Below are 18051 nucleotides of genomic sequence, written 5' to 3' on the forward strand. Positions count from 1 at the left end.
AGAATTGCTGTACTTTCTCTCTATTCTCCAGAGACTTAATGTTTCCTGTTTGGATCCTGCTTGCAAGGCTTCAATAAGAATCGCTTAATGAAGTAAGAGGGGCGATGCAGACCCCTATTTTTTTTTTTCTTTTTCTCATAGACTACTGAAAATGTTCCAGGAATAGGAACAACCTATCTCAACAGCTCGTCTTGCTTTCTGTGGTTTTTGGCTGTGTCTGATGCTCTTCTATTATGTACAAGACGAGAATGCCAAGTTTTTTCTTTTCCATTTTTGTTTTGTCTTCTCTTCTGCTGCAGTAAATTTATCCCCTTATCCTCACAATACTCAAAACACACCCTGCTCTACCTGCAACTTTGAAGCTTCAGGTGTTTTATTGTGTGAGGTTGATTTGGGGAGCAAATCCATGTTGTTCTGGTCCAACATGCCGGAGCACTGTACTTTTGCTCTGATGGTGAAGAGATGGATGATTGAAAGAGATTAATCGTCATGGAGCAGACATCAGTCAAGCTGACAAATGGCAGCTGCAAACTTGGAAAGCCATTAGCGGACCAAGGCGGGAGTGAAGCCCAGCCAAGCCCTGCTGATTTCCATGAGTCTCCCTTCTAAAGCACAGGCCCGTGCCAGGCCGCAACACAGTGGTGGGTGTGAGCACCACCTCAGGTCCCTTCTGGCCTTTGCTGCTACCAACCAGTATGTTGACATAGGGTTGATTCTCAGCCATTAACGAACAAACGCTCCAAAGAAACATGAAGGAGTTAGTCCATCATTTCACTTACCTGTCATGACTCAGGCAAAGAACTCACGTGAGTTGAAAATAAGGGCGTTGACTGGCGTTATGTCTTACTGCTTAGGGTTTACAGTGTCAGCATTAATGTTGTGATTCAAACGGATTCAGATTCAGACAATTTGAACAAAATAAAATAAGATGATGTTCCAAACTGATATTGAACATTTTTTGCTGAATGTGTCAGTTTGGAATGGTTTCGATTTTGATTTTCACTGCACATATTATGCAAAACAACTTTTTTTGAGCCTCTCGTACAAAACCAGGTGAGAGGTTAGCTGTTCTGCTTTGACTGCACTCCACAGAGAAGAAAATGTGTGGTAGACATCAGCGAGTGCTGTGTTTTCTTTTTTTCTTTTTGTTTTAGCAGCTGCTTTTGTAAAGGAAATAGCTTTTTTGTTCAAACAGAAATAAAGAGTCACTTGGGAGGGAGGGCAGATGAGGGGTGGGGAATGGGCTCGTATAAACACTGTGCCAGAACTGTTCTTCTGCAATTAATGTAAACTGACACCGAATCTACTAAAGAGTGTTCAGAGTCGTATTTTGCAAGTTGTTTTAAAAAAATGCATCAGAGTGAAGCAAAAAAAAAAAAGCAAAAGTGGATTAATGCAGCATTAAAAAATAATTTACCCTATATTAGCAAAGCATTAGGGCCAGAAATCTCTCTTAAGTTACTATAAGAAATGGCAATGTGGATGCAAAATAGACAAGAACAATGAAAGTCTCTGGCAGTGAAGTATCTGATGCTCTAGTTGAAGGGAATACCTTATCTTGCAGACAATGTTCTGGAATGTATCAGTGTTGTGTTAAATGGCGTACAGGTGGGGAGAGAATGTCACTCTGCAGGAAATGCCATGAAGCACTTACAGAGGTAGCATGAGGAATGTGGTCAAACTGTTGCTCAGACCAGCCATCCAGTTGTTGATGGGGGGAAGATGCACTTTAAACTGAAAACAGCAAGAAGCCCCCTCACATGGATAAACATTTGGACTAAATTTATTTTGTAATTTATTCTGTGACGTCACACAACTTTGGAACACTGCAAAAGGGCATCGAGTAAGTAATTTTCAGCTTTTTATTCGTCTTGTCTAAAACACTTTGGCTACAGACAAGTCAGTCGTTAGTCTGACCTCAAGTCAAAGTCTCTTTAGAATGGGATTGATTACAAGTTGAAACACTGTAACCGCTCGATGGACAGACCTCAAAATAACTTGCAAGGACGTATAAACGCTAACATAATAAATGATATTTGATTGTTTTTCATGCAGGCTGCTCATTTAAAATAATCTGTGTATGAAACTTGTGATTGATACTGGGTATACAGCATGTAATTATTACTTTTTTCTTTCCCAGAAGAAAGATGACAACTATGAAGGAGTTGAGCTGATATCTTTGTCTGTTGCTTGGAAATACTGGAACTGTGTCATGTTGCTCATGCAAACATGACCGTGTGATCGACACGACCGTCGTGCCGATCACGCAAACATTAATGTTCGTGTGATTGACATGGCACAGTGCCACCATTTTTGATTCCTACAGCTTCTTTTCTGTTGAAACCAAAATTTATTTTTTTTTTGTATTTCTTTATCTTTTTTCCCTGCAGTCTCATGCTGATCATGCAAACGATTGCAGATTTGTGCAAAAAATGGTGGCACTGTGTCACGTTGATCACACAAACATTAGTAGACCTACATCTACTAACCTGTTACGTGATCAACGTGACACAGTGCCAACTTTTCAGATATAGATTTGCCATTGTTTGAGTGATCAATGTGACACTGACATTTGTAGAAAAGAAAAAACAAACAGATAAGAACTGCAACAGAGATAAAGGTAAGGCGTGTTGGCATTCCAACAGAAAAGAAGCTCTAGTTGAGCTGCGGTAGGAGTAAGGTATATGCACAAAGTGTCCTCCAGCTGTGACCGATACTGCAGCCACGTTTCTTAGCCTGTGATTCAGCAGATAATATGATCACACAGAGTGCAAACATAAAATCGTATTAAGTTTATTAGAAGCATGTTTTTAGCGTGTGGCTCTCAAAGAGCTTTGTTGAAATCACTGAGATGGCACTATATTTCGTAAACAAATATGTGACTCTATGCTTGCACAAAACAGAATTGGAATGATGATAAAACACTGGGAAGTGGGGACAGAACTAAAAAGGGAATTGGATGATATAGAAAACGGGAAAAGAAGGAAAAACAAATGGACTTTGATCTTAAGGCTATAGGTTGGAGTCTGTGACGAAGCATCCCAGTTGAACGCTCATACTAAGACAATTTTAAGGAAGTGGACTTAAAAACTCACTTTTGTTTTTCAGTAAATGGATTCAATGAGTCATTTAGGCCAAATACAGGACAATCAATGTGTATACTTGGTGCCTTCAACAATAAAACAAATCTTTAACTTCAGTTTTTACAAGCTTGTCACACTGAGATTGTGTGTGAACCTTACCTTTTACCTTTGTTACTCTGACATGCTCCCTTTTTGTAGGATTTTAGTTTTAGTCTTTAGTCTTATAAGCTGTTGCATTTGTTATCTCTCCAGGAAACTGCAGACTAGTTATAATATTGTCAGTCTGTGGGTGCCTGTTGGAAGGATTTTGAAACAATATAAAATTTAATTTACTATCGGAATACCTTGTTTGCTTTAGAGCTCCAAACACCTGGAAACTGGCAAACGTGAGCTTAAGATTGTCGGAGGGGAACCGGATGGCGTTGACAAGGCAACGGGAGCTCATTATCTCGTCGTCTATGCTGGTCCACGGTGCGCCATTGATGGGTGCCAGAGGAGAGTTTCGAGCAGACAGATGGGGTTGAACTCTGCATTTCACGCAAAAGACGAATGAGCTGGGATAACAGCGTCCACAGAAATGACATGTCGGTGTTGTAATCCTGGATTACCTGTCTGCCTTGCTCTACTTCACTGTTCGTGTTGCACGTTCCACATTAGACAAGATGACAAACAGTGGCTAAGCCTGAGCTGCTGTGAGACTATTTGATATGTATTGTCAAGATACAACATGTATGCATTTAAATTCAGCTATCTAACACTCCTTACCCACACGTTTTCTACTGACCATTTTTTGAAATGATGTCTGAAAAGGACAGGTAAGCCTGAAGCAGTTAAAGAAGAGGGGAAGGCGGAGATGCATCTGGACCCATTTGAAATTACTGCTTGTCTGATTTCTTTTTTCTTACTTTTCTGTTGGAAGTGAACATACAGCACTCAACTTGCAGCAGGTGGTTTACATCATATCTTCCAGGAGTGAGCTATTTAAGTTCTAAAAGATTAAGTGTTGGACTATGGCTAAAGCTTGCAGCATAAATCCTGGTGCACAATACACCAGCTTCCTGAGCAAGAGACCTTCTGAACAATAAAAATTTGTTTTTGGTCAGGTAGACCAAAAAAAGCGACTGAAAGTCACGAATATGAAACCACATAGTGAGCATGAATTATTTACTACAATTTAAGAGATTTTAAGTTAACAAAGACGGTCAAATAAAGGTAGTTTTATGTGGCATGTTCAAGATATTTTTATTCCTTTTTTGGATATTTTCAGGCGTTCTTTTGAATTTTCACTGAGCTGAGAAATCGGTGCACACACCAACCAGGCTGACAGCTTTGGCTTCTGTTTTTGAGTTCTGGTGCATCTTCCATTCCAGCAATGGTTATGACAGCTGAAGCATCTAATTGGCATGGAGCTGTGGTCATAAAAGTTTTCCTTTATTCAGACTAAAAACAAGAAGTTTTGTGTCTCGAGCCTATTTGTTAGCATAATTATGTAGCTATGATGCGTATTACAGGAATTAGTTTTGTGTAAGGTCTGTAGGGAAACACCTGAATTGAGACAGTTTTCTGACTAATTATGTTCATGCTCACAGAGTTTTACCTTTGTGGGTACAGATTGTGGAGGACTCTGGTCATGTCACAGCCACAGGAGCCTGCAAAGCAAAACCTCTAACAAGTAACCCATGCCTTTGTTCAATTCCCATCCACAGTATTTTATTTCTAGAGTGTAACAACTTCTATTCTGAGAGTTTGAGAGCTGTTTACACTTCTGTCTCTCAGCAGCGAGGCTTTCTTTGCAGGATGTGTTCTGCTGCCAGTGTTTACCAAGGGATGCGCCTTGTTTGCAAGAAATGAGTGGGAGAAAGAGATTTAGTGTTTTTCCTGTTCTCGATTTGCATGATTTTGGTTGGAAGCACTGTGGCAGCCGGCAGAATCTTAGACACATTTAGTTGGCACAAATAATCACAGATCTTAGTGCAGGCAGAGACTTGACATCTTGGATTCCTTCAATCCTTTCAATAAAGCTTTTTCATCATGTATATTATATCCAAACCCCTAAGATGAGGAGTAGCTGTCCTTAGGGGCGAAAGAACAAAGATGCATGAAAACAATCGTGATTATTAAAAGCTCTAATTGAATGTAACAAGTACATTTTATGCAAATATTGACCTGTAATGAACTTGACATCTTCTTTCAGTCGCTTCCTTTGGGGGTCATAACAGCGAATTATTTGCTGCCATCTTACCTTGTTCCTGGCATCCTGCTCGTTCACACAAGCCCTCTGCTGAATGGCCCTATGCAGCTTAGTTGCTTATTTTTATTCCTTTTTTTTATTTTAAAAACTACATATAACAAGAACCTCTTTTTGTGTGTAATCCTGTTGAATTTATGCTTCTTTGAGTTTTAATAAATCACTGGAGCTGACAGTATAGCGATGTCACAGCTGGTACTGAGTCAGGCAGTTGCATTACTGTAGGTTAAAGGCTTTTAAAAAAGGGGAAAGGAAACCACACACATACAATCTGAGTTTTGTTTTGTTCCATTTTATATGTATTGTCTGAATTCTGGGGGGGTTTGGACTTTTTTTTTGAGTTCTTTATAATGATCTGTGTGACATTTGCACGATCCATAAGTGCTCGTATCAGACTTGGGCATAAGAGCATCAAAGGAACATTTGCCTGTTGTTCCTTCACAGTTGTTTAAAGCAGTGGGCAGTAAATTTAAAAAAACAAAAGAATAAATCAAAAATGCTCAAAAGGAAACATTGGTCTTTTTTTGTGAATAAAGGATTAGGACGGTGTAATTAGAAGGTTCAGAGTTCAGTAGGGTGGAGAAGCAAATCGATTGCATTTGAAAGTAAAAGAGTAGTCAACTATTGTCTTTTAGATGGGAAGAAAACTTTGAGAAAACGGAAAGGATCAATGTTTTCTCTCTGTCAACATATACGGCTATATGGTGACTCATCTCATGTTATTGCTATTTCTTTGTCAGCTCACATGATATTTACTTTTGCGATTTTTCCCATTTAGTTGTCAAAGTTAATGAAAGGATGGAGAGATAAAGCAAATATAACACATCAACAAAGCAGAGCACAAACTCATACTGTTGTGTGCACTGTACAGCCAATAACACGGAGTTTCACTAAGGCAAATCAGATATGAATAGACATTCATACTTCCGAACTGATGCCTCACTTGCTGTGGGAGGGAGACAATTGATGTAATTGTGAAGAGGAATGGTGACAAGATGTAAAAACAAAGGCACTCTGTCACAAACACACACAGAGACAGTTTTGTGTATATTAAAGCTCAGAGAAATGTATTTGTGCCTGCAGAGGAAAGTATTTGTATTCTTGTTTGCATAAAAATGAGTTGAGGCATTTATAGTAGGGGCAACTGAAGAAAAAGCGCCTTTCAATATAATATGCTCTTTAATAAAGACACAGGTTGACAGATTGGGAGTGTCAGTGCATGTGGCATACAGCCTCTTCAAGTGATTTATGAGCACACCGCTAGGCTATTACATTATGGGCCTGAGTCCTATTCAGTGAGGGTGATAAGAGCAGCCCACCTCTGTTGAAACACTGCAGGTACAAGCGTTTTGTTTTAGTGGAATATCACTAGTTTTTGATAAAGGAATTAAGTATGAGGAGAATCTAATCATGTTGTCTCTGCTGCAGCTGTATCTCATCCATTAAGTTAGAGTTTGTGCTTTTGTCCTTCAGAGTTTGCAGAGCATGTTCGAGGGAAGATTGCTTGGAATTGTTTGCATCTTCATTGAATTTCAAATTGAAGATCTCTTTTTAGTGTGTAAACAATGTCATGCATCAGTTATACTTGCATGAAGAAGAAAAAAAGGCAAAAAGCACATTTTCTAACCTGTAGAGGACTGGTTTCATTTACTCTGGAGAAATGTCTTTAACTCATAAGAACAGTGAGGGAAAACATGCAAGTCTGCAGTTTCTTGCCGCTCTGTGTGGCTTCGGATTTGGCCCCGCATTCGCAGAGGGAGAAAGGTGAGACGCCAGCACGGCGAGGTCAGAGTTGACGCCGCAGTCGAAAGGCCAGTTGTCAACCTCCGGCGGAGAGAAAAACAACGGGGCATCAGCTAGAGTGGTTTGGAAAAAGGACGAGTCAGGGTCGCTTTCAATTAGCACAGCATGCTGTCATAGCAGTGAGCCACCGAGGCAGCGAGAAGGAGGTGAGAGGTAGCTTTGGGCTTATGGAAAGAAGAAAAAGGAAAGCAGCTACAAACCAAGATTGACAGAACTAAACATGGAAAGACATGCACTGAGGCAGTTGTTTTAAAGAATGGATAAGAAAGAGCTTCCTCTATGGCTTGTGGTGTTACAGGTTCCTAACCCAGAGGCCTGACGGTAACAGTCTGTAACCTTTGCTTGCTCAAACCCTGTGTGGCTTCAGTTTTTCCTTTTTCTTTTTTTTTTGTCCCGCTCCAAACAAAAAAGTGCATCCTGGCAGCGATGGCACAGTAAAGTTGGTAAATAACATGTCAAGAGTTCTGAAGGTGGCTTAAGTTCAAAAGACTAATCATGACAGTTTCTGCATTGTGCATGAATTTGTTGGTTGTATTGTCCTTTGGGATGATGTGTCAACAGATTTCAGTTATGGTAGTCTAACAAAGCTCCGTCTTTAGACATTTGTTGCTATAGCAGTGGAGTCAAGCATAAATGAACTTTGTCAGATACGAGGAACTGTCTCAGAACTGCCTCCCAGCAGGATGGAGGAGTGGAATAATTAATAGGTCTAATATTCCACTTCATCCTGACAGCTTCTCGAGAACTCATGTGTGACAAGAAAGCGTAAAGACCCGTCTCGCTGTCAAACAGGCTGATAAAGATGAGTCTTTTTATGATTCATGACATGAGATAAGAAGCACAAAAAAGCAAGCCCTGTGTTGGCGAAGTGCATCACTGGCAGTCCAGCTCTGATGTCGATGGCATTATGTCAGATTTGTGAGATGGATATGGACGACTGCACTGTGGTGCAGGCTTTCCTTGTAATTTTGCAGTTGGGCCAAATGCATGTTTTCGACAGGCTTCTAGAGAATAAATCTTTTTTTTTTCTTGTCATTTTTTTTTCTTTAAAATCAAAAGTGGCACAGTTATTGCACTGAACGTAGCAATGCATGCTGGGACTGTTCTTCCATGAGCTTTGTGAAAACCAGCAGAGCACGATATGGCTCTCCATGGTCTGTTGGTGTAGAGGCAAGCCGAAACAAATAATACAGCTCCCTATTTGGAAGGCATTATTCCCACAGAAGTGTGAGGCTATTTATGTTGAGTGTGGGCGTGTATAATGAGTGTGGCCATACCAATGTGCCAATTAGTCTCATACATGCATGCCTGCTTTGCCACTTGTTGGGAATTAAGATGTGATTTTGACAGAAATAACAGCAGCTGTGATGTCGATCGTGGGCTTGGATTATGTGAATTTTTTTAAGCCTGATGCCTGCTTTAATGAAAGATGGTTTTCCAATAAATTTTAATATTTGGAATAAAATGCTTCAGAAAGACTGTGTGACTGTGTGAGACAGTCGGACGCTGTTAATTGAAAGCAAGGATAATTATTATTATTAAGAATAACATCTCCCACAGTCTGCCAGATAGGTCCTGATCAATTTTACAATAAATACGCCTTCAAACAAAAATGCATCACATTCATCTTGTGGAGGTTACACTGTGACACTGAATATCACGAAACTGAGTTTTACTTTGAGTCCAAAATGTGAGCAAAACCAATTTCAACCCAAAGTGACTTGGGGCAGAAATTAGTGTTGTGAATTTAACTGAATGCTGTGCGGAAGAAAAGATGGCGGTAAATATATTTGCCTAATCATTTAGTGACTTTACCACTCACACTACACAATGTGTGTAACACAACTCAAAGCTTTGATGTGAGTTTTATTAGTTTTATCTCTAAAGGACAGTTGGGAGATTAAGTGTAACTTAATCTCTCCAAACCTCTGTGCCTGTTGGCAAATGGCAGTTTTCTGCAACACTAGCATTACCCTCATTACATGAAAACTGGATAGAAGTTGGCCTTATCATGTTGTGTTTTCCAGATGGCAATAGCTAACAAGACAACAAACGTGGGAATAATAGGAAGGGAATGGCCTCGAATCAAAGCAACAAATAGTACTGCTGTCGACCTCAGTTAGTACTACGAGCACTGCAGGTGAGTTGTTCCTTTGGCATGGACAGGTGCGTTTAAGAGAGAGGCCTGCAGAGAACCGAGCAATTTATTAGACATTTTTAAACCAATCAGTGGGTTGGCTCTTGATTGATCTCTTGTTTATTGCACAGACTCGGGGTATTCTTTCCTTAATTTAATACGGAACTGAGAGGAGAAGCCTGATTTGTAATCTGCAGAGCCACTTTTCCTCACACTGTATGTATATTTTTCAGCCATGCTGGCTCCAATACCATCACACTTGTCAGGACTCTGGTCTATTACTTTCTCCTCCTTTTCTAAAAGACAGCAATTAATCTAATTAGTAATCAATCAGCCTTTAGGCCTCCCGCCTCCTCTGTGCTAATGGAGGATATGACAGGCCTGGACCTTGCATTATTAATACCACCATTCCTGTACCCCTAGACCCCCCCCGAACGTCCACTGCCAGGGGGCCATTGATCACTACCATAACCAAGCGAGCACTGCAGGGAAGTTTTCCAGCGTAGTGGGATTGTAGACGGGAATGTGGTGTGTCGTGGTGTGGTGTGTTGCTGTGAAATCCGTTCAGTGGGATTTAGCATAATTTTGGTAACGGAAAGATTTTGCCAACTTTGCTCACGGGAGACTGACTAGATGCGAAACTTCTAAAAATGAAATATTTGCTTGCTGGTGCATTGAGTCTGTGGAGAAGCTCATGGTGCACATTTGAAGGAGAAGAGGGATTGTATGAGTGGTGTTAATGGGAATGTTGTGCTCTGAAAAGCTCATTTGGTAAATGGGGCTCACCTCAAAACTATTATGGCAGGATACGGGGGCCTCTCTGCGGGACTATTTCTAGAAAATGAGATTAGAAATTATAAAACGCTGCTAATGCCGGGGCACAGTGATCGCAGTGTGGCAATAAAACAATCACTGCAACATTATCCTTCATCTCCCATGCGCTATATGAGCACCCAGTCTAATAGACCCAGCAGCTGAAGTGATGGAGCCTGGTAGCAGCCCCACCAGCTGATCTCATTCACTCTAATCAATACTGGAACCTACTCTGCCTAGACTGGGTGGGAAAACAGCTGCGCAGAACAACAAAACTTCACCCTGTGTCCTCTTTAACTGAATCTGCTGATCCTAATTTATCTAACCTGTGTGCCAGTGGCTGTTAATCATGCTGTCGTCCAGACTACAGGTTGTTTTTGAGAACAACAAGTTGAGGCTTGTGTGACATGGATGTTTTTGAGAATATCCCTTTTGTTTGAGATGAAGCCCTACCCTTAAAATCATTAGTCAGTTTAAAGCTGAAATGACAACTTTATTATTATTATTATTAGTAGTAGTACTGTATAAATGGGGTAAATGTAGGCTTTGTGGTTGGACAAAACAAGTAATTTTAACATAATTTGTATTAGTTTCAGCTTTATTTGAAATAAAGTTGCACATTAAACAAAAAAATTAAGCAGGTGATGAGTGATTAAAGGTGTTTTGGATAACAAACACCTTATTTTAAACATATTTCTTTCATTCGTCACCCTTCTGCATGCACAGTATGTGTTGGGGGAAAATAATCATTATTATTGTTGCCTAATATTTTTGATGGAGATGATTTTTGACAAAAAAGACAGCTGCAGCCTGTCCGCAACATGACTGATGGGTGGGAGGCTGGAAAGGAGTGGTCAGAGGTTCTTTTTGTTCTTTTTAAAGCTGACATCATTCTTTACTTCACCAGGCCACTTCCCATGACTAAATCAGAGTGTGATTTGGCGTAGTGGCCATAACATTTAAACTAACCAGCCATGTGTTTAGAGTATAACACGGCCTCCTGCCTTTACACCACACAGGTTAAGTCACCACAAACCAGCGTGCCAAAGCTGTCACACCACTCTGCTTAATTTGCGGATGGCTGGGGTTGTTAAGTATTTACAAGCCTTCAGTGGCTTTATGAATCTATGATGGGAGTGAGCGTTGGTGTTGAGCTCACAGCAGCTGCAGTCGGCTGCCTCATTCAGGAGGGATTGGGAAAGCAATGCAGCTCATCTGCTGCGCTGTGTGAGTGAGTCAGTGGACAGGCTTTATCTGTGGCTAAGGATTTGGGGACTCACTCTGCGGTCACAACCTCTTCCCCCCCCCCCTTTTTTTTTTTTTTTTTTTTTTACTCGAGCGCCATGTGTATGTAGGTTTATATAGATTAAGAAGTCATTTTCTTAGGAGGTAAGCTCGGTTACGGGAATTCGTGCACTTTCCATTAGTCATCGCTGGTTATCTGAGATGACTGAGATTTGTGTGTGTGTGTGCGGAAAGCTGAATTTGGGATAATGGATTTACAAGGAAGTTCATCTGTCATGAATTCTCTTCAGTGCGATTGTGGTTTTGCTATGGGGAGGTTGGGTAAAGAATGACTGTGCAGTTGGAGAGATGAACTAACTACAGAGCAGCACTGGTTTAAACCCCCAGCTGTGTTGCATGAATGAGTCTCTTGAGAACAGAGAGGGGCTTCAAGCGAATGAAGAAAGTTTCAAAGTTCTGACAAGTCTAGATAGATGTGAAAAAGCTCCCAGCAAACATGACAAATAGTAAAGCTCCTAAATATCTGCTACAAAGTATGAAAAAAAAAAACAAACTTATTTGCGTGGTTAATGCTGGGGTAACAGGGTTATGCAGATCAGAAATAAAGTGCGGGTGTGTTAGGTTCAGCTCTATTTTTATACCATCGTTGCTCCGTTTTATTATTTTGCAGCTAATATTTGGAGGTGCATCAGTCCTGTTGTTCTACATAGTCTTACCTCCATATTGAATGTTACAAAACCAAGTTTTGGATGAAGTTCCCACACAGTTTACCATAAGCGTGGGCACGTTTAAAACCACAAGGTGCATTTGGTCCACATTTTGTGTATATATGCAGAGAGTGTGGGCAGAGGTTTGTGCATTCGTGCTGAATAATCATGAATTTGTCTTTTTGTTTATACATATTTGATATTGTTTGTTTTATTACACAGTGAATGCACACTCATAAATCATAAAATTGAAAGAGGGAATGAAAATATAGGACTGGGAAAGAGCAATGTGGTCTATAAGCAACATGAAGCTGCTTGCCTATACCAGCACATCTGCTTCCATTTCTGCTTGTGTTGGTTGTGATGTTATGACAGCAGAGGGACTGAGGAGTTTACACTGAGAGGACATAGAGCCCCTCTCTGTGGGATCTCTTTGGGTCAGTGGCCCCGTTTAAGGAACCCCAGAGGTTTTTCGGCAGTGTGTTTGCAGTGCAGCTGTCTTTATTCTGCTTTACATTCTCATTTTTTTTTCTCTGTTTGCTTTCAGAGGAAGTTCACTGAAGATTGAACGTTTTTTGAATGGAAGACCTCAAAGAGACTTTTAATCCTTGAAGACCCTGCAAACACCTTATCTTCATAACCCCTTCTGCACACGGCTGCCGAGGTCCTTTCCCGAGAGACGAAGGGGCAGCAGAGATTGGTGGATTGCTGGATGTGACAAACACCTTTGTAAGTTCAGTTTTAGCTTTCCCTTGATTTAAATTTTTCCCTTCATTTTGGGTTAAGGAATTCCCAATCTGTAATCAGGATAATATCTTAGGATATTTCCAGCATTGTACTTGAGTGAGGGCTCCTGGACACCTGATTTCACTCCTTTGCATTTTGCTGTGTTCAATATTTAAGATTTAATAAGCAATCAAACGGTTCATGAGGTTTACCCAAAAGTACAGTGATTGATTGATTGATTGAAAGTGGCAGCTTGATGGCACCATTAGAAACGACCAACTTCCATCAGATTGAATATAAGAATTTGATTTCCATGCTAAATTTTGAATTCAGCAGTGCAGGACAAAACAGAAGTTTGCTTTAGATGGCTTTATGATCTGTAGAGCATGCAGCATCGTCTGCCCTTAGACACGTCATTGAGAGAAGCCAAACATGTACCAGAAAAAATGGAGGTAATGGTTGCAGAAACACAGGCGAGGATGTTTTAAGCATACAACACAAATACGTCAAATTAACCATGACCAGGCTTTACACTGCGTTCCTCTGTGCATGCTGTAAACTCTTTCAGAAGCATAATTTCACACAATTTTGTGTATTGCTGATGAATGTGAGAAATGATGACATGTTTGTCTGCCACGAATTTGAGTGCATAAAGTTCATATACCCTGTGAGGCTCACATTGGCCATAGTAATAAGAGAAAACCATTTGGCAGTTAAGAGCTTGATTGTATGACACAGTGCAGGTCATGATTTCATTTTGTGTTTTTCCAAAAGCAAAATGACTCGAGGGCTTTCAAGCAAAGCTCTGCCTCACAGAAACAGGTAGACAAATAAACGTGTAAAAATCGTTTGTAACTCGAACACATTGTTTTCCTGGGGTTGGCAGAGGCTTTGTCCCCACGAGCTGTTATTTACGATGATCTGACACTATGAATGCTCATGTTGGACTCTTGATCTCTTTATTCATACCACCTTTCAAAGCTCCACTGTTGTGTGATCCCTCTTTTGGCTGGCTCTGCATATGTGCAGCACAGGACCATTGTAGAGTGTTGTGCGTCAGTCAGAATGAATAGGAGCCCACCGCTCTTGCTTTGCGGTGTGCTGACAGCAGGGAAACAATACATGATAGCTTGGTTAGAAGGTTGAGTTTGTAGGAATTAGGTTGTTGGTGTTGAACCGGATCACTGGCATCACGGTGGCATAAGGGGCCCCGATGTGGACACCCATTTTCTGCCTGTCATTATTGATGACACAAAGACGTATCAAAAAGGGTGAAATGGGACAGAACAGCAGTCAGTGCGGGTGCAAAGGCGTGAAACATGATCAGACCACTCTGTTGAATAGTGGTATTATGGTGCCAAAAATGTGAGCGAGAGAGAGAGAGAGATGGGGGCAGAAAGAGAGTGACTGGCATTGCTTTCATATCTTGTCACCTACTCACTCCACAGTGCTGGCACTGTGAAGCATAGTTTGATGCATAGTTTAGATGTATGAACATTTGTTCATGGCCCACATGGTTTTGCAAGAAAAACAAAAAGGGTCTTTGCACGCCAAACCATAGCAGCCGAAAGCTGCAGGCAAATCCTGCCCTCTGTCTTAATTTGTACAACTTTACAAGCAGGGCACTGAGCTAAATTTTCGAACCTGCATGATAGGAATGAAAATCACAGAGGGGTTAACATTTTAGAATTGTTGTCTATTTTTTTTTCCAGTTTATTCAGATAACAGATTAACATTCTTTTCCACCCCATCACTTCTCTGCATGACCCTAGTTTTAGCACCTGTCTTTTCAGCTACAAATAAGGAAAGCTGTCTCTAAATCAGTAACACACTGAGAATGCAGCTGTCTCTGTTTCCTCCTTTTTATTTTAAAATTAAATTGTGGATTTTTTTTAATTTTTATTTTTTTAGTTTGTTTTTGCCTTTTCCTAAAAACTCATATGGTTAGAAGATGTGACATACGTGCTGGCCCATGTTTTAGCCCAGGGTGTTGCAATGTGGTTTGTACTGGAGTCACCAGGATGCCCCCCGTGTATATTTCTTTGTCTTTGCCCTCTGATAAACTTCAGTTGACCTCTCTCACTGCATGTCTCGAGGGCTTGAGTCTTTGTCAGTGCCCTAATTTTCTCCTCCTTACCCTTTTTCCCATCTTCATTCCTGACTTGCGCTCTTGTTCAGTGTTAAATGAACGCATGGCCACACTTGGATGTGCTGTGACAAATTGGCACACAGGAGGCAGATGGTGATGGGGAGGAGACTGGTTGTCATGCCATTTGCTGTAACGACACGAATTGATCTCCGTGCCACAGAGCAGCCAAACACGCTTCACTTGTGTAATCCTGACTTTGGTTAGCGCATACGTGCATGCACACACACGTATGCCTACACACACACCCCAACAAACTCTGTTCCACATGCCACACTACACCAGCCTTCCGTCCCCATTAGTATCAATGATGTGTGCAGTGGAGGCGCTCGCTAACTGTCATAGGCTCTTTGCTTGGATCCGCTCAGAGAGGCAAAGGGATGCTCAGGGATTTTGACAGAGAGACAGAGCTCAGACTAATGGTAGGCCGGTGAGAGTCGGGGAGCCCTAAAAAAGAGCCTACGATAGGCATAGCTTTGCCGGTGTACTGTACGTGTCAGCCAGCTGTTCTATTTACAGAGCTGCTGTCTTAACAATGTTTGCCCATGAGGCTTTGGTGCAACTCGTCTAGAATCCCCATGGGTGTTTTTTATTGCAACATGACTTCTGGTAAAATTATAGTTTTCCTGACAGGACTGGCATTGCTCATTAGGCCTTCCAAGGGATATTAAATTTGTTCCCCAATTGGGTTTTCTTTGTAGCTGCATTAAAATATACTCATCTTAGCTTAAATTATGTGTGGATACACAAGAGACTATGTGTTACGAATCGGTGTAAAATTAAAAAATGAAGCAAGCTTTACTTTATAATGTTGGCACTCTTGACACTTGAGCAAAAAGGTAAAGGGTCAAGGACAGGTTAACAGTTAAACTACTAAAATTCCTGCTGTAGTATCTTACAAATAGTTGTCAGTTTAACACAAAAACAAGCGGGCGTAGATACCATCAGACAGGAAGTCTTAACTTAGTGTAAGACTGATGAAATGCCCAACGAACCAGTGTTTGATAGGGAAACTGCAGAGAACTGAGAAAGGTTAATGGGTTGTGGTCTGTAAAAATCACAACAAGTACTGAATTCACGTACACGCCAAAACACTGTAAAGGCCAGCTCAATGACAGGATTTCCTGAAGCAGCGGTTCAGAAAATCAAATTTACTGATGAACTTTTCTACCCCTACCTGATCGATACAGTCTTCAATACACGGTAGAGGGTAGGAGTACGAGTCTGTACAAAGTCTTGGCATGTTGTCAGACTTGGACAAACATAGCAATGCCCAACTAGAACTGGAACGTCAAGATATTTTCGTCGGACAAGATAAACCCAGTAAAAACATGTGATTGGATTTTAAGTCTTTACATCTATGTTCTGTTCACTCAGCTGACTCTTATATGGCTTCAGTAGAGTTACATGACAAAGCTGCTTAGAAGCAGTATGATCAGATAATTCTGATTTGAAACCATCCTCCAAAACTGCGCACAGGCCAGCAAACATCATCTATAATAGGGAACTTAGAATTGGCAACGAGCTAACATCTGATCTCCAGGGAGAAAAACGCCTCTCTCGCTCTCTCCACACGCTGATCATAAAAGCTCCTAATTCTTCTCTGGGTGGATACCAAACTCTCCCTCGTCGGCTTCTATTCATCCTGGAACAACAAGGCAAACCCTCCTCCCAATCACGCTTAAATTGTGCACAGTATGCGCGCAAGGCAGACTTCACTATGTGGTTAGGCTTACTTGAGCCTTGGCATGTGTCACATGGCTTTATGTAGGCTGTGACATTTCAATCGTCGCCAAAAAGCGTATGTGAGGATGCACTCATGGACACCTGCATGACCTAACTGATCATGAGAAAAGTGGAAAACCACGTCATGGAATTCTAGACCGAACTGACCCTCAATCCCCTAGTTCCCCTGGCGACAGTCTGCCTGATGTGAGTAAACCTTCTGCTGATTTGCAGAAAACATTTTTGAGTATGTATTAATGTCCGTTGGGTGCCTCAATAAAAACACCCCAGTGCTAGTACATTAAAAACCACCATGCAAATATCAGTCAGTTGTAATTAATCTGATTTAAAGTTCTTAGCCATGATTGCCACTGTTAGAATATAAACATGTGTCTTTCGTAAGGGAAAGCAATCTGCTAGTCACATATGGCTCTAAATTGAGTTAACCGTTAAAAGTACAGGTTTTCCAAATGAAAGGGGATCATTAATGGATCCGATTTTCTTTTCATTAAAAGCCTGCATTCAGTATGTGGGCGAGAGGATGGGATAATTGCTGGCTTTAGCGCTCCTCACCTGGAACGTGACAGGATAACTTTCCCACGGTTGTTTAATATTCAGTGAACTCGCGAGCCCTAAGCAGGGAATATCGATCAACACATGTAATGTATTCCTTGCATCCCTAACAGGCATCTGTAGAGCAAAGATCTCAAATGGCAGTCTCCTTTCATGATTTTCCTCAAGCAGTGAATTATTCTTTTTACAGATCACTATTTAATCTGGTATTCAACAGTGTTTTGATGAGCTTTATAACTACAGAGAGAGCCAAATCGACTTTTCTCTGAAACATACCTCTCAGACTAATATTTGGACTTCAAAGCAACTTTTTGCTGACTTTTATATTTATCAATGGCTAATTAACCTCACATGGGAAAGCAGAAATGATGCAATTTCTTGGGGCTAGCTTAACTAGCCAGCTTAGCAAAAAAAAAAGAAAAGAAAGAAAAGTGCAAACCTCACACAGCATGCAGTGTTTTATGAGATGTCCACACGCTATTAGACACTCAGAGTTGCTGGACAGGAGCCAGTTTGTCAGTTTGTTACAAGAACGCATACAAATGCATTTGTGCGTCTGTGCTTAAGCACAGCCGGCAAGCTGTGAGGAGGAAAACAACTCTCTGTTTGTGATAACAGCTCTTTCAATGTCAGAACAAACAGTCTGCTGGCCTCACTCCCCATAACTAGGACTCGTGTTCACATTGGCCATATTCACACTGAAACAAAAAGCTTCCAGAATATAGAGTGCAAAAACAAACCTGCAGCTAAGTTTAAATAAATCATCTCCCTGTAATGGGAAAGAAGTAGAAGCGTAACGGCTTCTACAATGTCAGCAAACATGGCTGCAGCCCTGCCGTACACCA

At 41.0% G+C, this 18051-nt stretch overlaps 1 protein-coding gene across 3 annotated transcripts in view; it reads left to right on the forward strand.

Moving 5' to 3' along the window:
* The window catches only part of sema6cb (semaphorin 6Cb), a 148718-nt gene that overhangs the window by 50117 nt on the left and 80550 nt on the right, over window positions 1-18051 (forward strand). For all 3 annotated transcript variants that reach the window (XM_085366650.1, XM_085366651.1, XM_085366652.1), the window contains exon 3: window positions 12584-12765. The gene's annotated coding sequence lies outside the window, so the exon portion shown is untranslated. The remainder of the gene's footprint in view (window positions 1-12583; window positions 12766-18051) is intronic.

The sequence above is a fragment of the Diplotaxodon limnothrissa genome, linkage group LG11, assembly GCF_057381915.1.
Source record: "Diplotaxodon limnothrissa isolate DT_005_m linkage group LG11, D_limnothrissa_male_GT1.1, whole genome shotgun sequence".
Classification (NCBI taxonomy): Eukaryota; Metazoa; Chordata; class Actinopteri; order Cichliformes; family Cichlidae; genus Diplotaxodon; species Diplotaxodon limnothrissa.